A 26,697-nucleotide genomic window follows, 5' to 3' on the forward strand; every position below is an offset into this window, starting at 1 on the left:
TATTCTTTTTATATTTCATTACAATTTGAATAATTATATAACAAGTGGCTCTTTGATATAATTTGTCTTAATTTTTTTATGCTAGTTTCATTTCACTCATTTTAGAATACCATTATTTGTGTCAGTCAACATTCTATTTATCATGTTTGTGTTCTTTTCCACTGGTGTCTCAATAGCATTTATTTACATAAAGTTTATTACTTTTTAATTGAGGATAAAGTAAAGATACTTATGTATTAGTCCATAGTTACATATAGAAACAGACTCTAGCTAAAAGTCAGGACTCATGATAAACTTTCTAAAATTAAACAATAAAAAAAAATCGTATAGCATATCCATGATAGGAGTTCCAGCTGGAACTTTCAGGATATTTTCCAGCTTTCTCTGTTGGCAATCGAACCTGTGACATATACACTGATATATGAAGTCACAGGTATATGTTATATTGGTTTCTTGCTTGAAGAAGTATTAAGATATATTGTTGCTCAAAGAAAATATTGACTTTAGAATTTGGACACTGAGTATGTGCCTCATCTATCAATATATTTTGAGACTCCCTTCAGCATCCAATATTTTCTTAGTGTTAGATGAAGTGGCAGGAGCAATAGCTGTTTATGTTTGTGTTCCCTTGAGCAGATTTTACTGAAGATTTATTTGGAACAAAACTAACACTACTCCAATAAAATCATTAAAACCCAAACCAAACAACCAAATAAACCCCTTGCTCAAAGGGTAGTTGCTCAAAGTGTATCATGCTTATGTTAGAAACACAAAATGGTAAATCATACATAATTTTACCAACTGTAACTGAGAGATGTATGGAAGGCCTATGTAGTTGTGATATTGAGATAAATTTCTAGAGATTATTTTTATATTGACTTTATTAATCAGTGTCTTAATCAGTGTCAAAATAACAATTTTGGTTACCTCATAATTATATACCTAATTGTATTAGGATATTTTCCTTATATAGAATGTATATACAGGGGATACTTTGTACATATCTGTGTAGTATATTTTTTGGATAGGTATGTGTGTTTACAATAATATAAGCGTTGACAGCATTATGGAGGCTGAGATGTTCCAGAATCTATCACCAGCCAGCTGGAGACCCCACAATGCATGTGGTTTATTTCCTGTCTGTGACCCAAGTAAAAAAATCAGTATAAAAAGAGAGGGTGAATTCTACTCGAAAGACCATGAAATATAGTATGCCCACTTACAGTAAGAAAGACAATCTACTTTATAGAACCTACACATTAAAACATTAATCTCATTCAGGAATACTCCACTCGTGCCACCCAGAAATAACGTTTTGCCAAATGCATGGAAATCTCTCAGGCAATTTGGCACATAAAATTAACCATCACACATTGAACTCCATTTTCTATTTCTTACAACTAAAAACATTTTAATTCTTATTTCAAATATTTTATCTCCTCTTTTGTACATCTAATATTATGAATAAGTACCCTCTTTAGTAAATAAAAAGCTCCACATGTTGATTAGATCCTATCCCTCTCACCTGCTCAAGCAGTTCTTCCAGTTATTTTCTTACTCTGTTGTGCAAATTTTCATTACGTCCTAGAATTTTTGTCACTAAAATTTCCACTTCATATATCTCCCATGTTAAAGAATACCTCTCATCTAAAACACAAATTTCCTGATCCAAATTGTTCCTGTCATCTCTTAAATCACCAGCAAGTTCCTCTGTTTCTACAGCAGAAAAAGTGGGGATGTTCTTTACCTGACTACTGGCCATTTACTCCTTTCTTTTTTTTTCACTGAACATTTCCATCTGGTTCTCATCCTTACTACTTTTTCCCAGTAATGATTTTCCAATGAACAAAGATCATTCTCTATTTCCTTTGCTTCTGTTGGAAAAGTACTCTTCAGAACTTTGTTCGTACCTTCCAGACAAATACTATTTGTTTCGTTCTTTATTATTATGATGCTTATAGGAATTGTATTTAATTCAGAGCTTCAATAGTGGTCATGATGATATTCTCAAAATATATTTCTCAAGCCAAAACAACTGTGACCTCCAAAGTCATAAAGCCAATCCCCTGACTGTTCCTATAATATGTATTTGATCCACATGCACAGCCTCTCCTTTTGGTATTTGGAATACATTATGGAACAAAATTAAAATCTGGTCATTTGAAATGCCAGAGAGTGTTTTAGGTCTTAAAGACTATATTCTTCCCATTGCCACGCTGCTATTATATTAAGAAAACAGCCAGAGACAATATACACATAAATTAGAGGTTTTGTCCTAATAAATATGTATTTACAGAAACAGCCAATGGGGTATATCTTCTTATGAGTTATAGCCAATATTTCCCTAATTACAATATTAATTACTATTATTCATGCTATCTTAATCTTATACTTAAGATATCAACTCTTGATTTTTCTGTAATACATTTTTCTGTTTCATCTTTTAGAAAGTAATATGTATTGTAACAAGAAATTCATTTGCTTTCCCTTTTTTTTTGCTTTCCCTTTTCTCTCATCAATAACCAGTTGCTGATCAAATCATAATTATTATCTTTGAAATTTACTTCTTGTACACCTATTTTTTTTTAAATTTTCATCTTAACATTTCTTCCTTCCCTACAACAGAATGATCAGTATTAATCATTTCATTTGATCTCTTTTTCTGCATCATTCTGCAAAAAGTGGTAGAATGATTGCTTTTCAAATATCAGTAGATTGTCCATCTACTGAAATCCATTCAATTTATTTATCTTTGTATCAATTTCAAATTTGAATGATCCAGTCCAACCGGAATATTTTTACTTTTCTAAATATACTAACTCTTTCTTGTCTAGTGGAGTTTTCACATACCTTTTCCACACCTAAAATCCCCTTCCTCTCAGTTTTTGGCATAGTTGGTCTCTGAGATTCTTGTTAACTTTATTTCCTATGCCAATATCTTGCTGTCACATCTGCCTGTGTGTTTCTTTGTTAACATATCAAAATATAATTATTTATTAGTTTATTAACTTTTCATCTGGTTTGAATAAATTAGTTTATACACCACACCATATTTACCATAGAACCCCAACACAACACAGAATTTTGGCTGAGATAGAATAAATATTTAATAACTAAGAGGGCTAAAAAAAACAATACCTTAGTAGGAATAAATGCTTTGCTTAATTGAGATCTTGATTATTGTGTTTCTCTATAATAAAAATTTATCTTATAAATTATTTTTCCAATTTATTCATTCATAAATATCAATGTGTAGGACAGTTTGTGGTTTCAAAGCTACTGATATTTGTGGTTAGGTGCTTCTTTTTATAAGATTCCTAGTAAAACATAGGAGAGTTAGCAGAATTTCTGGTGTCTATATCTAATTACCAGTAACGTTTTCTTCCCTGAAACTGCCATGTTACAAAAACCTCAAAAGAAGTACAAGGGTCCTTTAAAATAACAGAGAAATGCTTCCTAGAGTTGTTAGCTATTATTGACTTCTTAAGAAATATTTGCTATGTAAGAATCTTCAATGCTGGAAGTTTAAAACAAAGAAGATAGAGTATGAGTGCTGACAAGGAACGAGAGAGCACTCCAAAGAGAAGAGTTAAAAAATAAAGAAAAAAGAAAGAGAAGAAAAACAACCAATTGTGAGGGGTTGGAGGCATGGCTCAGGTAGTAGAATGCCAGCCAGTGAGCAAAAGCATCAGACACTGAATTTGAATCCAAGTCTCAGAAAAAAAATTATCAAAACAAACAGAAGCAGTTAAAAAAAAAGAGGAAGAGATGTGCAGATGACCAAATTATGACCCATTTGAGGAAAGGAGCACAAAACGCCTGTCTCTGTAGTACACAGGGCAATTCATCATAAGAAATCCAGTGTGGTTGGCAGGTGCAAGTTTACATAGGTGTGATCCATTTAAGACTTGGGTATTCTACAAAATTACAGTAGAAAAGAAAAGACAGGAATTTTACAAATTGACTTTGGAATCTGGACAAGAGTTGGGAATGAGGGCATAAAATGAACAGAGAGGCCCTAATGTAGTGTTCTTGATGCTAAGCATTGGAAAAAAAAACAGTGAGGAAGGAAAGAGGTGGGTGGATGTGAGAAATTCTTATGAGTGTGAATCAACTGGATTTAGTGACTATATGCATGTTAGCTTCTAAGGATGAAAGAATCATGACACAAGCAGCTGAACAGTTGGTGGTGTTTCATTAAGTAATGCCAGGTCCACATAGCTAATACAGAAAATATCAAACAGGAGATAGATGTCCTTTTAGAGCAGAGAAGCTGTTAATATTGACAGTGTATAACATTTGGAATTTTATCTTTAAATTTTATTTTTCATTTCTATCTATTATATATGCATATATATTCATTTTAACAGCTTAAGAAATTTCATGATAAGCAATCATGTATGCATATTTTTTAACTCTTGATCAAGAATTAGCTAGATTTTCTTTATCAGAAAATCTTACAGATCTGCACTCAAGGAGTCAAGAGGAGCTGGGGATTTATCTGAAGGCTTCAATTTAGAAGATCCTACTTCCAACTCAGTAGTTATTAACAGGCGCTGGTTTGAGCTGTGGAACAGAGGTTCTCAGTTCCTTCCTGAATACTTGCTGGAGCTGGCTCTGGTTTCTTAAGTTCTAAGCCTTTCCAAGTGGCATGTTGTTTCCTCAAGTCTACCAAGGGTCAAAATCTAGCAAGTGATTCCTTAGTAGTTTTGATGATCTTTTGATTAGAACAAGTTGTTTGAGTCCAGCCCAAACAAAAAATTAGCAAGACCACAACACAACCATTACAAGCTTTGTGTGTGGTCAAGCATGCTATGATCCTAGCCATGTGGGAGACATTAGGTAGGAGGACTGCAATTATGAACAAGCCTAGGCAAAAATTTATGACCCTATCAGGAAAATAACTTCAAACCTACAGAGGCGAAGGTGTGGCATGGATACCTTACAAGAGCAAGACCCTGAGTTCAAACCCAACTACTGCCAAAAAAACAAGGAAAGAAAGAAAACAAATCTGCAAAGACATTCAAGTTTAATGCAAACAAATACTTATCAAGTCTACACAGTAGTCTACTGGGCAGAAGACAGTTCAAAGCAACTTCTGCGACTTTAAAAGTATGAGATTGTTTTTATTTTTAAAAAATTCATTAAAATCTCACTTTATTTCATTGAGGAACATTTGATTTTGTCTACTCTTAGTGTTTGATGCCTATAGTCTTTGGAAAAGTAGAGATATTTTCATATTTTCCTTGTGCCAAGTGCTATAAAGAAATCTCTGTGTATTGTTTAGAAAGATCTTGACAACATTTAGTCAGGTTCATGGGTCTCTGTAAATTGTCAAACATAAAATTTCCTGTTTGGCTTACTCATTTCAGAAAATTCTGAAAGTGAATATAATTCGTTTAAGACTGCCTCGCTAGTTTTCTTTTTTTCATTGTTTCTTCTTCCTCCTCTCTCTCTGTCTCTCTCTCTCTTCTCTTCTTTCTCTTTCTTTTTTGTAGATGGAAAATTTCCAGAAAACTTGAACTTCCACATTTCTTTCTAATCATACAATCTTAAAATGATGGTATTGTCACTTTTATTAATGTTGCACATATATACAATTTGAATCTTTTTCATTAATATTCTAAGCTTCTGTGAGCACTCTGAATATTGCTCCTATGATTCCAAACACACATAGCTAAGCTTTAAAAATAATTCCATTTTATTTCATAATATATTTAGTAAGAATTTTCCATGCAAGTAATTCAGGAAAGGGCCATTATTCTTTTTGGAAATATCAGTTTTCTATGTTCTGTATTATTCCTGAATATCAGGTCAGTACTGCCAACTCTGTGATTTAATTATTTGATTCATGATGTCAGACACTTATTATAAATAATGAGCAGTACTTCCTTTCATCTGGAGCAAATGTTATTCATATGGAAATTGGCCAATTTGAAAGTTAACAAGAAGAGAAGTAAGATAATTCACTAGATTTCTTCAGAATTTGCTCATTCTCAAAGCATACCACTCATACTATGTGCTGTATGTCACTAAGAGCCAGGTCTCAAGTTAACAGGCTTGAATTATTCTTTTTTTTTTTTTTTGGCCAGTCCTGGGCCTTGGACTCAGGGCCTGAGCACTGTCCCTGGCTTCTTCCCGCTCAAGGATAGCACTCTGCCACTTGAGCCACAGCGCCGCTTCTGGCCGTTTTCTGTATATGTGGTGCTGGGGAATCGAACCTAGGGCCTCCTGTATCCGAGGCAGGCACTCTTGCCACTAGGCTATATCCCCAGCCCAAGCTTGAATTATTCTTTTAGAAACTTCTAAACTACCATTTTTTTCATTTATATTTCTGCCAGCTAGAGTCTTTGAAAACAACATCACCTACAGGGAAAAATAACTTGATAATATTTAAATGTGTACCCTCTGTCAATAGATAAAGTTCTAGCAAGATAAATGGTGGCCTTTCAGCATTTTTATCCTGTATCCAACTATAGAAAAGAAATCAATGGGAATTTTCACATGTCTTTTGAAGAAAAGTTATATGAAATCCAAACTTTTGTCACAATAGATGACCTGGAAAACAGGAATATGCCATTCCTTGTTGCAGGGTCTGAGCCTGATAGCACAGTGCAATTGTAGGTAGCAGACTGTTAAAAAGAAAGAGAATCATAGAATTTATGCCAGAACTGGACCTTAGAACACAGGCTTTTTCAGTCACAGTAAAAACTCCCAGTGGACTAAACAACAGAAAAAAAAAAATAACATCCTGGGACATATGATCCAAAGGAACACACTGATCAAAACAGTAGCTGGCATGACCATACATGTACTGTCCTGAAAATACTTTCAGTATTTCCTTTAGCATCTTATAAAGAAAGGGAGTATCAGAGACAAGAGTAATGAATTTATTTACTCTTTGGTAAAAGGTATCTGGAAGCTTTGAATCTGAGGTTTAGGAAAGACACCTGAAAGCAAATTATTAGAAAAATATTCACTATTTCTAGAATATTCTTTCCCTCCTTCCCTCTCTCCTGCTCCCTGTTCTTTGTTACTCTATCCCTCCTAAGCTTCCATTTAATTCTCTGTATGTACATAACTGAATTTTCTTTATGCCTATTGAACACGTCTGCCTACTTATTGTACTACAGGAAAAAGATGCCCAATAACAGCTTTTGGATTTACTATTCTCTGAATCACCTGTCTAAAAAAGAAAGAACTTTATTAGTTCTCAGAGAGGATGTTGGTTAGAGAAAATAGGAGTAATTTAGGTCAAATACTTGAACCTGTATTTATTTATTTATTTATTTATTTATTTATTTATTTACTTTTGTGAGTGTTCCCCTGGATAGCCAGATTGTGCAATGGCAAATATTCCTTCCTCATTTTGTGGTTTGGTTATGAATATTTACATGGTATTGTCATTTGGAAATTCATCACATATGCAATCTTTTTTAAATCATAAAGCAGATTAAGATTTACTCCAACCAACACTGAAATGTAAACAGCATAGTCCCCCACAATTTGTTAGTAGAGATGCTGTACATTTTAAAAGATATGGCCTAGGAATAGAACCAGTCATTGGAAATGCGTCTCATGTTCTTTGTTAATCTTTTTCCCAGCCATGAGTTCAATGTTTTTCTTAAGTATTTTCTCTGTATTGTCTACCTTGCCATAGCTTGCAAAGCAAGGAAGCCAACCATGGATTTCATCTCCAAAATTTTGAGCTGATATAAAACCTTTCTCTCTGTAACTAATCATCTCACTCCTTGTTGTAAGCAAAAGGTGACCCATATAGCTTGCTGGCTGCTATTTGGGAAAGAATAAGACTCATTTGGAAAACCTGACCTCATATCCACCATGTTTAGTCAGAGGAAGCATGTTCATATTTGCTTGATTGTTTAGATTTTATACACTGCTGATTATGTATGAACGCTTTGGTTGTGTTTTATGTGTCTATTAAGACAAATACTTAAAGTTTTTATTTTGGCTTTTCATTCAATCTCTGAATTTACCATCAGAGGTATACAAGTTGCTTTTTACTCTTTTAGTTCTCTGAGATAGTTAAAGTTAATCATGTTTATTAAATAAAAAAGTGAATCATGATAGTAATGAAATTTACAAGAAAACATGTTGGAAATTAATGTGGAAGAGCATTGGGGCAGGGAAATTGAGAGAAAAAAGAGGGAGGGGGTAATAGGTTTACAAGAAATGTACTCACTACTTTATGTATGTAACTGTAACCCCTTTGTACATCACCTTGACAATAAAATTAAAATTTTAAAATGAGTGAATCTCAAATGGAAGTGGTTGGATAAAACATGTTTGTGAAAATAAATTACAATATTTCTGAGTTCATATATTTGTATTGAATATTTCATACCTTTACATATTTTGACAGAAAAAAGAAGTTATGGGTAATTGTTTCAACTGATGATAATAAATTAAGGGCAATATGCATATACTCAAATATATATATATATAAACTTTTAATGTGTTTATATATTTAACATAATATACATATGTGTATACATAATATACATATACATATAATATATGAGATTTAACATATTAATATATATTTAACATTTTCAGTCTATATAAATACACACATGCAAACATATAAAGATAAATAGATATCTATATATCCATGTATCTACATAGACATAGATATCTACATATCTATATATTGATAGATAGCTACGTTGATTGATAGATAAGCAAAAGAAATAATATATTTTCTTTTTCTTTTGGTTGAGAATTGACTGAAGTACTGCTTTTCTGTAACATTTACTGTTTTAAATCATCTTTATCTGTTTTTTACAATATCTCTTTATTTGGCATAAAGAAGCAATTGGCTGGGTGTTTATCTGAAGCCCAATAATTTGTACTTGGGTTATGGGAGTCTGGTTTCCAATAGGAGCCTAGCATTTTATCAACATTCTATTTTCTAATTGCTTTGCTACCACAGATTTGAAGTTAAAATGTTTTTGTTTAATTTTTAAAATAAAATTTTATTTACTTTTCTCTATATTATTGGATTGTGTTTTTTCTCAACACAAATAGGAAAAACTTACAATGATTGCCTTTTTAAAAAGAATAAGACTCATATTTATAATTTAGAAAATTAAAAAAATGAAAATGTTATGGTTTTCTGATGTTTTGACAGGCTCACTTTCAAATTTCTTCCTATTATATTTTCAGCATTTTCAAAGTTAATTTGTGTCACTGTTAGCATAAACTCACCATCTGCTAAAGAATTTTCTCTTCCTGAAGTTCAAAAGGTTCATGTGTCAATTTTTATTCCCACTATTGTCCTGAATGCAATAGTACATATCAGTGAATAAGCTTTACTAAACTTCTATCAATCCTCAACTGCAGGAAATAAACCCAGTCACCCTTAAAATTCAACTGTCAATCAAGAAATCAGAAAGCAAGATACAAATAGCATATGCTTGTAGCATTGTGGAATTCACATGTGGTTGGAATGCTGAATAATTCATTAGTATATATCTTTACCTCCGGGAAAGAAGTAGAATTTGAATGAATCATAAGAGGTCAAAATAAATCCTAAGGAAGTTATTTCAAGTAATCAGGGAAGGGAAAGATGAAATTTTCTATAAGGAAGGCAAGGAGAATAAAATATAGACAATTTGTGATAAATACCTTTTGATTGAACTAGGTGAACTTTACATTAAACATAGAATACAAATGTTGATTTCATAAATACATTTTCTTTTCTAACAGGAAAGTAAGACAAAATCTACAAAGAAAAGTTATGATTAAATCTTAAAATAGGCTTTTTTTTTTAAAAGACAGACTCGATTCCTAAACTATTAGAACAAAACTTCTATTATAGTACTAGTTGTTTAAATGTTATATCACCCTTATTTTAAAATGAATAATATGTGTTCTGATTATTTAGACAGATAAATTTTTACTTAGGTTATCAGCATGTTCAACAACTGCTTTAAAGATTTATGACAAAATTCTTTGTCAGTTCAGATTATTAGCAAGTCAGAGTTTAAAGAGAATTTAACACATGGCCAATATAGTTGTGATTCCATCAGATTTGGTTAGTTCCTACAGGTACCCTCTTAAATTTTGAGAGAATTGAACGAAGTTCCATTGTTCCATTGATAACTGAAAAATTTTAATCATATTCTCCGTATAAATTAGTCATGTTCATTTTATGAAATAACAGGTCATTTATGAAGGTTGGTTCGGGAAAGACTATTGCTTTCCACATAATGTGTCATGAAGGTGAAAATTTTCCTTTTTCTCTGGTAATATACAACGATCATTATCTGTATAGAATGATTTTTTTTTGTCTTTATGGGCAAATAATATGCTTTGTGCTAATTCTGACAATGATCTGTTAATGCTAAATGCACCATAGAAAGTGCAGTACAGCAAACTACTGATAGTAATGACCTGGAGAGGTTAGAAATTGCATAATAAAGTGGCTAGAAGAGCTGATTGCTAAGTCACCTTCAAATATCTAATCAGTCACTTATTAGGTCTGTGATATTTGGTAAAATACAGAATCCTATAAATCCTTACCTCATTATCAAAATGATCTCAAAATATTTAATCATACATCAGAGACAATTGTTATGAGGATTTAAATAAATAAGTTGTGCAAGACAGTCAAATAAAGCCTGATTAAAAGTTTAATTAAAAAATAAAAAATAAATCATTTAAATGGACTCTTATTCAAAGTATACAAATATATATTTGTAGTTTGAGTATAATGATTGAATGTTCAGTTTATCATATGGTAATGTGTAATATAAATCCTCTCATATCAGAAGTCAGTAACATAAATATTTTTCAAGATGGGTAGATGTAGACATTAGAAGTTGATTTTTAATTAATTAATCTCATGAGTGTAGACTCAGAATAAAATGTGTTGGATGATTTAAAATTTCAGAAGACAAAACATATGAAAGAACTACAATCTCGTATAGATTTCCATTTCAAATAAAAATTTCAAGCAGATTAAAAATATCCCAAATCCAAAAATGGTAAATATTGTCTTCAAGACAATCATTTCATTTTTTCAACATTCAATTTCTAATATACATTAACTACAGGTTATTTCATAGAACGTATGTATTTAAAATCAGAATAAAAAGATTATATGTCTTCCTGCTATTGTTTATTTAGTATTTCTGAATGCATCTCTTTTATTATGTCAATCACAACTGTTTGGGCTTTCTATAATTGATGAGGTAATTACTTTTCATGCTTTTAAATCATGTCTGCATTTTGAAGCTATTAACCAATTTCAGCTCTGCTGTGAATTAAATTAAATTATAATACTAAAACCACACCAGAAGGGTCCCTAGTAGCTCTTTGTCCATGCGTTAATAAACCAATCATCATTGAATAGAACCTTTGTGTTCTGATAAATAGAAATGAGCAGCTACTCTTTTCTCAGGGTTGACACATGACATTTACCATTCTTCAGTGCCTATTGTTCTGCAACAGAGCCACTGTGGCATTATATAGCACAAACAATTCATATAGTACCTTCCCCTTTTCTCCCCCTTCTGGTGCTGACAATCCTTGCATTTCTCCTTCTATGATAATGAACGTAAAGCAAATGTAAATACATTCTCACTCTTATGACTATATTTACTTACCAAAGTTAATCTGAACTAGTAAAAACAGAAGTCAATAGGTTATAGTGAGGTAAATTTCATGCCTTAATTATTTGCATTTGGAATTAAACTCTAAACTGAAACCATAGTTAGACTTTGTGTGCATATGTGTGAGTGTGTGTGCACGTGTGTGTTCTATGTGCACACCTTTGTAGAGACACTTTTCCAAGATTCTTGTAGTTTCAAAGTTGTTGGGCTGGTAAGCATTTAAGCTATTAATTCATCAGTTCTTAGTATAATTAATGTTATGATTTAGGTGTGCTAAAAAGTTCAACAATGCTGAAGAAAGACATAAAACAGGTCATAAACATCAACTGGACAGGGGCTGGGAATATGGCCTAGTGGTAAAGTACTTGCCTCGTATACATGAAGCCCTGGGTTCGATTCCTCAACACCACATATAGAGAAAAAAGCCGGAAGTGGCGCTGGGGCTCAAGAGGTAGAGTAGCCTTGAGCAAAAAGAAGCCAGGGGTCGGGCTGGGGATATGGCCTAGTGGCAAGAGAGCTTGCCTTGTATACATGAGGCCCTGGGTTCGATTCCCCAGCACCACATATACAGTAAAATGGCCAGAAGTGGCGCTGTGGCTCAAGTGGCAGAGTGTTAACCTTGAGCAAAAAGAAGCCAGGGACAGTGCTCAGGCCCTGAGTCCAAGGCCCAGGACTGGCCAAAAAAAAAAAAAAAAAAAAAAAAAAAGAAGCCAGGGACAGTGCTCAGGCCCTGAGTCCATGCCCCAGGACTGGCAACAAAAACAAAACAAAACAAACATCAACTGGACAAATGTAAGTATCAGACATTGAGAAATCCTTGTCATATTTTGGTAATGTGAAAAGAATTTCAATTTTACATGTTTATAATTTCTTTCAACTGAGCAGATTATTTTTTTGTTAAGAAAACTGCATGTAGAAATGATACCTAAAATAAAATGTGTAAGATTTTATTACTTAATATATGGCAGGTAAGGCATTAAAGGAAAATAATTTTAGAAAAATTAACATGGACAGAAATGGTAAATTAAAATTGACTTTATTTGAAAAATTTGCAGTGGTTTCTGCTAATTGTACTCAGCAAAGTTAAACAATTTACAAAATGACATTTTGGTGCAAGTTTACTGGACTGATGACTCATTAAAGAAAAAGATGGTTATAGGAATTGCAGAATAACACAGACGTTAGTATAAAATAGAAAGAAAAACAACCAGAAGATTAAAGAATAAATGCAGATATCAATGAAATAATAAAAACCAAGGCTTTGAAGTATTGAAGAATAGAAAGATACTAAAGAAAACATAAATGTTAGGAAATAGTTTCTACAGTCTCCCTATATATTTTGTTACTGTAAGAGACTTGGTAAAATGATTCTTATTTTTTAATAATAAATAGGTTTCCCCTTCTATCAGTTACATCTATGATACTGTATCATTTTTACTCATAGCTAACAAACAATTCTGTCTTTTTATACCATAACAATTGAAACAAAAATATTTGAAGTAGAAAAGAAATGCTGAAGACCTCATTTAAAGCACAATTATTTGTGCTTATGAAACGTTTCCAGAGGAGTTGAGAGGGCTGTTAAGGAAGACAGATATCATAGAGCCATGTCAATCACAGTTAATAGGCAGGAGTGGAAGGTAATCTCCCTCTGCCCATCAGTCTCTAGCAGACCAGTAGACAGAACTCATTACTGTGCAAATGAAGCTGCCAAACACTTCAGCCATTTACCTCACTAGAGGTCACAGAGAGTTGACACCAGTTAAAGCTGCCTAACTCTGGTTAGAGAAGGAATAAGGAGATACAGCTACTCCCTAAGTTGAAATAAGCAGGATGATACTGACAATAATCTTAAGCGAGTTTTAAATCTTCTGTGGATCCCCCCATTCCTGGGGTTGGAGGGAGGATTGCTTCTATCAAAGTGATTCATGTGTTACAAATTTGTTCTGTTATTTATTTTTTGTAAAAATAAACATATAGAAATTTGCATCTATTAGTCTATACAGTAAATTTAAGAATGCTAGTTTTACCTCACCACGGGACAACTTTTTGGGTTAATCTATTGAGTTAAAAATATGACAGCTTAAAATTTTAGTAACATCAATGATGATAATGGCACAGCTCCATCTCCACTGACTATTGCTGTCTGAAAATGCCCAGTCATCATCATACTGATTAATTCTCAAAGTTGCCCAGAGGGACAGGAATCATCACCATTTACAATGAAGGAAAATGGAGTTTTAGGAAGCTGAGATTTGAATAAAGTCATCAACTTAAAAAAGTGTAGACAAGTTCTGATCTCAACTCAGGCATGTCTGACTATATGCTCAGTCTTTCACTCTGTATTATTTACTTATAGCCTCTAACTTTATTGTATTTCTCAAATGTTTCGCACATTTGGGTTGTTATTTTCAGCCATTGTATAAGATAGATAGACAACATTTCACCTATATATTGTTTAGTAAAATAAATCTTAAGGGTTAATTTCTTGCTCATTTCTAAAAGGTCACTGAATACTATATTTGAATTTTGGTGAATGTTGAATCACTTATTCCATAAACTTGAGTCATCTCTGTTACCAATCTTTTAAAATATGCTCTAACTATGGAACAGAATTGAAGACCCAGAATTGAACCCACAGAACTACCCCTACTTAATCTTTGATAAAGGAGCTAAAACAATAGTATGGAAGAAAGATAGCCTCTTTAACAAGTGGTGCTGGCAAAACTGGCTCAATACATGCAACAAAATAAAACTAGATCCCTATATATCACCCTGCACCAAAATCAATTCCAAATGGATTAAAGACCTTGAAATCAAAACAGGCACCCTGAAAACACTAAAGGAAGGAGTAGGAGAAACACTTGGGCTCCTTGGCACAGGTCGGAACTTCCTTAACAAAGACCCAGAAAGGCTACAAATTAAAGAAAGGTTGGACAAATGGGACTGCATCAAACTGCAGAGCTTCTGCATGGCAAAGGACATAGTTCTCAAGATAAACAGAAAGCCCACAGACTGGGAGAAGATCTTTACCGGACATTCAACAGACAAAGGCCTCATCTCTAAAATATATGCACAACTAAAAAAATTACCCTCTTCCAAAACAAAACCGCAAAGAACCAATAGCCCCCTCATCAAGTGGGCTAAAGACTTACAAAGAAACTTCTCTGATGAGGAAATGAGAATGGCCAATAGACATATGAAAAAATGCTCTACATCACTGGCCATAAAGGAAATGCAAATCAAAACAACATTGAGATTCCATCTCACCCCAGCAAGAATGTCATATATCAAGAAAACTAATAATAACAATTGTTGGAGGGGATGTGGCCAAAAGGGAACCCTACTTCATTGTTGGTGGAATGTAAACTGGTTCAGCCACTCTGGCAAGCAGTATGGAGATTCCTCAGAAGGCTCAATATAGAACTCCCCTATGACCCAGCAGCCCCACTTTTGGGTATCTATCCAAAAGACCACAAACAAAATCATAGTAATGCCACCAGCACAACAATGTTCATCACAGCACAATTTGTCATAGCAAGAATCTGGAACCAACCCAGATGCCCCTCAGTAGACGAATGGATCAGGAAAATGTGGTACATATACACAATGGAATTTTATGCCTCTATCAGAAAGAATGACATTGTTCCATTTGTAAGGAAATGGAAGGACTTGGAAAAAGTTATACTAAGTGAAGTGAGCCAGACCCAAAGAAACATGGACTCTATGGCCTCCCTTATTGGGAATAATTAGTACAGGTTTAGGCAAGTCATAGCAGAGCATCACAAGGCCCAATAACTATACCCTTATGAACACATAAGATGATGCTAAGTGAAATGAACTCCATGTTATGTAAACAATTGTTATATCACAGTTGTAACTACTTTCAACGTCCTATGTGCATGTGTAGCTTCTATTATTGATGATGTTCTTGTATCACCTTCCTGTGGTTGTACCTATACTATCTCTGTAATCTTATCTGAGTATATTGGAAACCGTGTTTACTGGTATTGGAAGTAGGAAATTCAAAGGGAATACCAAATTTGAGAGACACAGGGTAAAAAAAGAGAAACAACTACAAAAGCAATACTTGCAAAACTGTTTGGTGTAAGTGAACTGAACACCTCCGGGGGGGGGGGGGGGGAAGGGAAAGGGGGGAGGGAGGGGGGTATGAGGGACAAGGTAATAAACAGTACAAGAAATGTATCCAATGCCTAACGTATGAAACTGTAACCTCTCTGTACATCAATTTGATAATAAAAATTTGAATAAAAAATATGTTCTAACTACAGAATCTGTGGCAAAAATATGACTGAAGGTTAAAATTCGATTTGATGAAAGGGGTGACATTGATCAAAATCACTGAATTCATAAATTGCTTGGGGAAAATGGCAACTCTGTACGACTTCAGAAAGATAATAAAAGTATACTTAAATGTCTGTTTTTGTCATATATTTAAGAGTATCTATAACAATACTCTGGTTTCTTACAAGTCTTTTCTGTAATTCTTCCATTTTTTTCCAAAGTATCTGTTATAACAACTACTCATACAATGAACTTTTAAAAATTACCATATCTTTTATAATAACAATAAAATTCATGTAAAGAAAAATAACAAAAATAAATAAAACACCATATTATGATATCATGTTAAAAACAAGGCTATGGGGAATCAAAATGTTTTAGAGAATAACTATAAGTTCTTTCATTTGCTGACTTTGCTTTTTTTGTTATAATTCAGAATTTTAGAACATATTTAAGATTTTATGTGTAAAATCAAATACTTTTTCAATTTGTATACAACTTAATCATTTCAAATATATAAGTTAATGTTTTCAAAACTTCATATAAAACATTAACTTAATTGTTATTGTTAAGAAGGTTTGGGTCATTGGTGTCTGGGTTATGGCACCATTTTTTACAATAAAGTATGAATTCTTCCATAAAATTAATAATCATATAAAATGATTTCTTTTTCTCTATGTTTTAAGAACACATGCATTTGAAGTTTTCTCAATACTATTTTCATTTATATTATGTCATGATACTTTTCAATTTCCATCAAACATCAGATTCTTTGCAAAAATGGCAAAAATAAATTTACCTTAGTTTAATGTGCCAGACTTCTTTTCTCTTATCATTTTGCTTTTAGAACAGAGAAACTGAAAGGAAGCCAATAATGGGTCCAATGTCATACACTAATAAAACACTGTATTTTGAAAACAGTGTTTCCAATTATTTCATTTTAAATGAAAATGTTTATATAAGAAAGTTAGCTTGAAACTCCCTAATTATATCCACTGTACAATCAAAGCAATGATTGTTATCTGTGTGGCAAATATTGTGTTCAGTACTATCTTTGTTGTAAAATGTATGTAAATAAGTAAATTTTGAACTGATACTTTTAAGGGCGAAAAAATCATAAAAGTAACAATCACTAATACATTTTCCTAGTGAATTTTTCAGCCATGATTCTAAAGTTAACCATTCAAAAGATGAAAGAATTAAGAATAAACAAATCAAGGTGAGAGGAAAACAGAAAGATTTTTATCTTTGCAAGACAGAGGAAGAAAGAGAATTACATGGGGACAAAGGAAAGGATCTGAGATACATTCATCATAACCAATATTATAGCCCAGATGGGAGCACTGGAAATTAAGAACTAGTGATGGGTAAGCCTTTTATGGTATAGAGATGGGGCCCAGATAAGAAAATTAGCATTCTTGTGATTATCTTAACCTTTCACATAGAGGCTGAAATCAGATAGGAAAGAGTAAGCATCAGTCCAGCTGGAAATGCATAGAAGCATGAACATGAGAAAGAAAACAAATAGAAATAAGCTAACCAACTTTTTGAACCATAGTTGAGGCTCATTTGGGCTTGGGTAGTTATAGGTCTTTTTTTTTTCTGAACCAATTCTTCCATTATTCCTAACAAGAAGTCTGTGTTGTTTTTTTGTAAATGAACCTTCATGAAATAGATGAGCATATCTTCACACAAAGTGGCGCTAATTCTTTTCACTGAGAAAGAGTTTAAAACATCACATCAATAGCAAACATTGAGAAAAAGGATATGATTTGGGAGTGTTATTCAAAGGTTGAAATTGAAAGTAATTAATGAGAAGAATCTCACAAATGGTGAGGATGGCAAATGGATGAATTATGGTATTTTATAATAGACTCAGGAAACCTTTGAAGGCCACAAGTCAGACAGTATGATATAAAGGGATCAATGTGCAAATTACAGTATTACTGCTTTGATTCCATTTTTCTAAAGAGAAACATTGTAATTATGGAGCCAATTATCTCCATCTGCAGTAATGCATGGAGAAAGTGTCTACATGTTCACATGAAAGGGTGTTTTAAGGGTCAAGGAACAAACCACGGGTTAGGAAAGCAAAAGTGCTGAATATTTTAATGTGATGGAAAGAAAACTCACAGTTTATACTGCACAACAGAAAAGACTGAGGATACAGTAAAACTCCCAATATAAAATAAGGATGCAAGACAGAAAAAAAAGCATTGTCTAAAGTTAAACATTTTATAGAACTGCATACTTTTTCTCTTCTCTCTCTCTCTCTCTCTCTCTCTCTCACACACACACACACACACATTTTGTCCTTGTAAAGTATGTAGCTCCAGCAATGAAAATTACTTTTGATTTATACAATTATAATGCCCAGAAATAAACCTGGATAGTCTCATAATCCCATTACAACACTATCTGGAAGGTACCATGATCCAATTACAACTCAGCTGACTTTTACAGACATATATACAAAGGTATCAATGGGGAAAAAACACAGTAATATTGACAAACATGTAATAGATACCAAAAAATAGCATTTACTAATTTAGTAAAAGAGATGTTGATATTTTGGGGGTTACCAAGGGACTTTCATAAAGTATTTTGTGAGATTGTTTTTGTTAAAGAAGAACACAATAGAGTTTAGTTGCAAATATCAGATATATAAATGTGTGAAAATGCACGATAATATCAAGAATTATCTGTGTCAGATTTATTCCTGTCTCCAGGGTTTTTTATTGTTTCCTATTTCTCTTTCCTCTCCATGTTAAATGTTAAGAACTAAATTGTAGAGGAGATAAAAGGAAGATGATTAATTGCTTTTGTTTTTGGCTTTAGTAAAACCTCTTTAAATATAAAATCATGAAAATCTTTGGTAATATTTCATGTTTTGAAAAATTGTAATCATTGATACTGCTTTGTCATTCACTAAAAAAATCTATTAAGATTCTATAAAAATAACATTGATTTTCTTATATTAAGTCCATGGTTACCTTAAAGTTATGCACTAATAATTCTTCAGTATTTCATAAGTACTTAGAATATACCCTGAAGACTCATGAGGAAGTTGGGCCAAACTCCTTAAACTGATTTGTTGGTTTCTTACCATATATGTGGAGGATTTATAGCTGGATGAAACAAAGCATGAAAAGGTAAAAGATTCATTGGAATTAAATAAGAGCAAATGTCAAGGCTCAAGCACATTCCTTAGGGAAATTATTATCAACTTTGACTTTTGGGAACCATTATGAAACTCCTAAGAAATATCAAATGGATTTTTAAAACAACTCATCTTTGGTTTTACAATATCGAGGGTAGTTATAGAGGATTTTGTTCCTTCAGTCCATATTAGGAGAAAACAAAGTAAGAAATTTTGCTTTGCAAGCAAAAAGTGAAGCCAAAGCAATTCAATTTAATTGCCCTCTGATATATTTATGAGGGCTTTTACTTAAAAGCAATGTTTCAGAAATGTTGATTCTGTGAGGCTGAGGGTCCAGGCATTTCCAATATAGCAGTAAGGTTTTATGGCTTTTTAATTTTGAGAGTTGGGTTGCAATTTTAATTTTATAAGGAAATATTATTATTTACACTACTACTAAGGAGCCACAGGCATCTTGATTAAATTAATTCAGTTTATCTCTTCGCTTCTGCCTTACCAAGACACACTCTTCAAATCCATATATTTACATAACCATAAGCAAGATATAACAAGTCATCTTGATAAAAGCCTATTTAATATTTTGAAGTTCCAAATCTGAGATATGTTTGCTTTTAGAAAAAGTATAATTATCATGTTGTATTTGATTAATAAGAAATATTAAATTGGTAAGATCTGGACAGTTTTAGAAGCTAAGGATAAATTTAGTAGTCAAAAATAAATCTACTGCAGTACACTAAAGAATGATGTAGTATTTGTAAGGAATAATTTCAATTATGCTTTGTCAGATGTTAAGTTATTAGTTTGTTTTTATTACATGGAAATCCGTCTTAAATGTGAAGTATGCTTTTATTTAAGCTACTCAGGCTTTTAAAAAAGAGTCTATCTCTGTGTTGCACTATCAAATTTTATCATGGTCAATTCCTTCGGAGTAGTACTAAATAGACTGGCAGGTCCTGAGCTGAAATTTGTTATCAATTTGATCCTACCCATTAGTCGTTACCTTTACTGACATCAGAACACTTCCAGTATCTTAGAGCATAAATCCGTGTTAGTTCCCAGAAGGGGATGTGGCTGCAGGTATCGTAAACATGTCCTCCCTTTATAATTGGTTCTGCATAGATAGTACTCTTCTGTGAATTATTCAATCACCTCCATAAAAGAAGCAAATCTTGCTTAACAAATAAAAAATTAACTTGTACCAGGAATGGTGGTAAAAGTTTATATTCCAAGCCCTTGGGAAACTGAGGCCAAATGGTGGAGTTCAAGGTCAGCTTTGGTTACAAAAGAAAGGGGGAGGGGGGGCAAGGGGAAAAATGAGGGAAGAGGTAACAAGTTGAACAAGAAATGTACTCACTGCCTTACATATGAATCTGTAACCCCTCTGTACCACACTTTGACAATAAAGAAAAAAGTTTAATTAAAAAAGAAACTGTGTTTCAAAAGAAAACAAAACAAAATTGTAATTGGATTTTGTATCTTTGTTTTAGATATAGGCAGAAACATCTATACTTTATTGGCTCTTTGAGGTAGGAATTTAGAGTATCTGTGTCTGTATTTTCTACATATTTTTGCATGGATACAATATTTTTAATAGAACAAAATGTTTTCAAAATACATGAAGAAACTAGGTAACAAGATCTGGAAATGATGTACAGATGTAGAAAGACAGAAGTTTGGTATTTGTATATTAAAACATTCCAATGTCTCAAAATATCAATTTGCATAGAATTTCAGCACTTAGGCTTGAGAGAATTATAGAGAAAAAGGATTTTGTGAGGAATGAAAGTTACTATTGTTTAGGAAATACATATGAAACAGTACTGCAAAAGATAAAAAAATGAAATACAAATTACAGAGTAAAATTTTAACCTGTAAATGCTTGTTTGTATAAAGTTGTAGAGCTATGTATGTCTTGATATGTAGCTACTTTTTCTCTCAATGTGAATGACTTGTCAAGTATTACTGTTTATGTCATTCCTAGCATTATTTGTTCTTTATAATCCATTCACTAGTTCAATGTTCTGAAGTCATATCTAATTGGTTTTCCTCTAATTTACCTGAAATTAGTTTGATTCAGAATTGTTTGGAGTAAAATCTGTACTTTTGAAAATAGTAAATAATTGTTTGATGTTGTATGAGACTTTTCTGGTCTCTCTTTAACTTAGCTTTGAACAATGAAGGATTCCTGTGAAAACCATCCATCATCGATATTGAACAATTAGTTGACAAGGGGGTAGATTCCATGATTTTTGTATGTGTATGAATTGTTCTCTATGGTTAGAGTAAGCAACGAAGAGTAAAAGTAGGTTCAGTAACCTTTCATTTTGCTTTAAATGCATTGGAAGACTCAGGATAATGATATTGTAAATAGAAATTATTACCATGTGTACTGTTATTTCCTACACATACATACTTCTGAATAAATTATTTTTATAAATTGAGTACAAAAAGTCGTTATCAACTCAGAGGTTAGTGTCTCAAACTGTCTCAAACTGCCTCTATGGCAGGCCAAATCTGAAAGGATCATAGTTCTAGGTGAGTCTAGACAAAAACAATATTTGAGACTTCATTTCAACAGAGAAATCTGAGTCTGGTGGAAAACACCTGTTACCTACCTGTTTGGTAGAGAATGTAACTAGAATATCAGAGTTCAGGCCAGCATAGGCAAAAATTGAGGTCCTGTCTCAAAAATAACACTAGGAAGTGCTGTAGGTATGATTCAAGAGGTAGAGTGCTTGCCTAGAAAGTGCTACTAGAATGCTTGTGTTCTGACCTAATAACTAAGTGGATTCCTCAACAACTAGCAAGCAAATGGCATTGTATCATACATAAACTTGCAGGATAATGACTCAAGTCCCAGGTAGGATGGAAGGAATGAATCAGTGAGAGATTTCATCATGCTATTTCAGAATTACAATTGTAAAGTTATATATTAATTTTGGATTTTTTTCAAATCTTCTTGGGTAATAACAAATGTTAATGAATGGAAACAATTGTCTGTGAATATAGGAATAAGAAGTTTAATCAAATGGAGGAGGAAGTAAAGAAAGAAAAAATGAATAAAAGGAAAGGAAGAAGGAAGGAAGGAAGCAAGCAAATAAGGAAGCAAGGAAAAGAAGGAGAAGGGGGAAGGAATGGAGGAAGAAAAGAAATAGAAGGAAAGGATAAAAAAGTAGTAAAGACTCTCAATGGCCTATTTCCTACAGCTATCAATTAATGGTAAGATATACAGATATCTATCTGAAAGTTTAACCCTTAGTATAATGATACTTGTACATTTTCTAGTGCTGAATGTGTTCTAAATGATTTTTATTATTTATTTTATGTAACTTGTGGATAATAAATATACATAAGTAGGTTAGACTTTGCTCACTGTGACTATTAACTGAGAGTGCAACTTAAGGGAGGAAAGATAATTTTGGATTGCAGAGTTCAGTCCATACTTGGCTTGCTGTATTATTGGTGGACCACGTGAATGGAAAAGCATGGTGGAAGGACACAGAAGATCAAAATTACTGAACTTCACAGCAGACAGAAAACAGATAAAGAGCAAGGACCTCAGGACAAGGTGACCTTCAAAGAAACAAGCCTAATGACATATTTTCCACTAGACTTTAGCTTTTCGAGTTTCTATCCTCTCCAAGATTAGTGCACCAGAAGGAAGCAGAGCCTTCAATTCGTGAATGTCTTTTTTTTTTTTTTTCCCCAGTCCTGGGGCTTGAACTCAGGGCCTAGTCACTGTCCCTGAGTTTCATTTGCTCAAGTCTAGCACTCTACCACTTGAGCCACAGCATCAATTCCAGTTTGTCTGTTTATGTGGCACTGATGAACCTAAGGCTTCACACATGCAAGGCAAACAATGTACCACTAAGCCACATTCCTAGACCATGAATGTCTTTTTTTTTTTTTTTTTTGTCCAGTCCTGGGTCTGGGACTCAGGGCCTGGCACTGTCCCTGGCTTCTTTTTGCTCAATAGCACTCTGCCACTTGTGCCACAGTGCCACTTCTGGCCATTTTCTATATATGTGGTACTGGCTAATCGAACCCAGGGCTTCATGTATACAAGGCAAGCACTCTTGCCACTAGGCCATATTCCCTGCCCCATGAATGTCTTTTGAAGAGTATTTTGTACCCACGATATGTGTTTCAGTTTATGTTATTGTATCTGTACACATTGAGGAATAATTAAATTAATCAACCTATCTATCCATTTACATAGATTTTTATGGTGAAAATTTAAAATCTATCTTTCAAAAATTTTTTAATATGTTACACATTATTATTAATTGTAGTCTTAGTTTCCCAGTATATCAATAGAATGTACTCCTTAACTGCATTTTTAAAAATATTCCCCTTCCTTTTTCTGATTCTTATTTCCAACTCCATCCTGGTAATCATCTTCTAATCTTCTGTATGATTGACTTATTAATACTTCCACATATAAATGAGATCTTGAAGTATCTTTCTGTGCATGGCTTATTTTACTCAGAATAACACATGATTTATGTTCTCACACTCACCATTTTTAAAGCTAGGGTAGATATGTGTCTGCATTGAGGAAACAATTCTATACTGGTACACTAAACAGACATTCCTCAAGGATTATTCTTCTTGGGTAAATAATTTATACAATTATTTCCATTTCCTTTTTTCTCTGCTTTCACTCACATTTTTTGAAGAATACAATTAAAATCATGTCATTTATTATGTTTGAGTCTAGATTATGAAAATACCAATAACCTCATTTCAAAAAGCAACATAAAAGTGGCAATTTTAAGTAGTGAATTCAATTCTATGATTAAAACTTTCATTTTTCTGAAACAACTACCATGGAAGGAAGATTCCAATAATGCATTATCCTTTTGTTTCTCTACTGACACACAATATATCAAATATAGAAATCTATTTTGTAAATATGATTAATTGTGAATGGGGTCAGACTACTTGTCTTATTTAAAAATCATTTCGAATTAACTTGTTAATGTTTTCACTGAGCATAAACAAGCCTCTCTAACACATTGTTTAGAACTGTAAATGATGTACTAATCATTTTTCTCAACAGGGTTCCATCACATAAATCCCTTTGGGCTTATTATCGACAACTCCTAGTTTGCTTGAAATTGCATGTAGAGGGTTGAGGAGGTTTAAGATTAGAAAGATTCTTTCCTTCTAAATTTCCTTTGTGTACTGCCTTCTTTCCCCTTAGGTACAAAATATTACTGGAAATGTGCTTAAAAATTACCCAAAGAAACGTAGATTTCATGGTTTCACTCATTGGTAATAATTAGTATATGTCTAGGATAGTCCTGGCAGAGGATCACAGTAGCTCAATAGCTATATACATATGATCACATAAGATGATGCTAACCAAAATGAACTCTAAGATTTGGAAACAAGTTTTTACTTTGTTGTTGTTTTTAATGTAATATGTGACATTATTTCATTTTTCTTTCCTATGGTTTATCCCCTATTGTCACTGTATTTGATTTAGGTACCCTGGGTATTGTATATATGTTTATCTGCATTAGGGAAGGGAAGGAAAACATCAAAATGGTGAGACAAAGGATAAAGGGAGAACCAACCCAACACCAATATTAACAAGACAATATGTTGAAAATTAACTGTAAAACTTGGGGAGGGGGGATAGGGGAGAGAAAAGGTGGGAGTAATATGAGCGAGGCGGTAACAAGTATGACAAGAAATGTACTCACTACTTTACATATGTAACTGTAACCGTCTGTGTATCACCTTGACAACAAAATTAAATTAAAAAAAGATTTTACTCAAAATCTATGACAAAATTCATCTTGGTTATAAAGATTGGGTACATTTTTTTTTTTTTTGCCAGTCCTGGGCTTGAACTCAGGGCTTGAGCACTGTCCCTGGCTTCTTTTTGCTCAAGGGTAGCACTCTGCCACTTGAGTCACAGCGCCACTTCTGGCCATTTTCTATATATGTGGTGCTGAGGAATCGAACCCAGGGCTTCCTGTATATGAGGCAAGCACTCTTGCCACTAGGCCATATTCCCAGCCCAAGATTGGGTACATTTGAGGGTATAAGCACAACAAAAGCAAAAGATAAGAAAAATATCTCTTACTGATGTAATGCAAGTTGCATACAAATTAACACAATGGTTTGTTCTACTATGTAAACTAGTAAATCTGCAGTAATATTTTGATATATTGTTCAGAAAATAGAATAATAACACTGAGCTAGAAATAATAGGAGTATGTCTATTTATTTAGTGTTTAAAAATCTATGTATCAAAGCATTTACCATTTCCCACATTTAACATGTCACACATCTTTATATTAAAGAACAACCTTTTAAAAATTTTTACTGAAATTTCCATTAGGATAAATGCATTCATTTTTTTTTCTATTAGGGTTAATGCATTTTTAACATGCTAATATCTATCATAGCATAGACAAATTTATTCTTAGAGAATTACTTAGTTTCTTCAGTACTGGGCTAAATAGAGACAGAAATACAAGAAGGTGAAGGTATAGAATAGATTGATTTCACAGTGCAATCCAGGAAAAAAAAGTTTGGTAAGAGAAATAAAATTTATGTGCAAATTGAATTTCCTCAAACTGTAAACATGAGAGGAAATTACTATTCTAGATATTTTACTACTACCTGTGCTACCTATCAGCTGACAGACTCCTCTAATGGCATCTTAGTCTGATCTCATAATTTACCTTTCTGTTTGCTTCTACTAAATGTCTGGGGTTATTTATTTCTTGGATGGAGAGAAGGAAGGAGCATGACCTCATTGACATGCCCTGTCTTTATTTGTTTGTTTATTTGTTTATTTATTTATGCCATTGGATTTTGGGAGATTGATAATTTGCTGTGCCTTTTTGTTGGGTCCTATGATAAAAAAAAGTCCCTTAAGAAGCTTAATGCAACAGCAATATTTTCAAAACTATATGTTGTAAGTCAATTGTACAACTCATGGTGAGAGGTGGAGGGGGTTGGGGAAGGAGAAGGTGGGAGAAAAATGGGGGAGGAGGTAACAATTTCGATAAGAAATGTACTCACTGCCTTACATATGAAACTGTAATCCCTCTGTACATATTTTTGACAATTAATTAATTAATTAAAAAATAATTTTGGCACTGGAAAATCCAATAATTTGGAACAAGATCAATTTCTTTTTACAATATTAGGGAAAGGCTAAATTTTATATTAACTTTACTTTTCTTAGGGCTTGAACTCTGGGCCTGGGTTCTGTTCAAGAGCTCTTCAGCTCAAGGTTAGTGCTCTACCACTTTAGCCACAATGCCACTTCTGCTTTTCTAGTGGTTAAATTGGAGATGAAAATCTCACAGACTGTCCTGCCTAGGCTGGGTTTGAACAGGGATCCTCAGGTCTCAGTTTCCTGAGTAGCTAAGATTACATGAATGAACCACTGGTTCATAGCTTATATTAACTTTAATATATCAAGAAGTCATAGTCTTCAGAAAATCAACAAGGAAATAAAGGGACAATAGGAAGTGATCAAACTTTTGGTGACGTCAAGAAACGAATGAATGAAAAGACATAATTTGTACATTTCTTATTTTAAAACAAAAGGACTTATGTCCATAAGTC

This window comes from Perognathus longimembris, chromosome 1, assembly GCF_023159225.1.
Source record: "Perognathus longimembris pacificus isolate PPM17 chromosome 1, ASM2315922v1, whole genome shotgun sequence".
In the NCBI taxonomy this organism is placed as follows: Eukaryota; Metazoa; Chordata; class Mammalia; order Rodentia; family Heteromyidae; genus Perognathus; species Perognathus longimembris.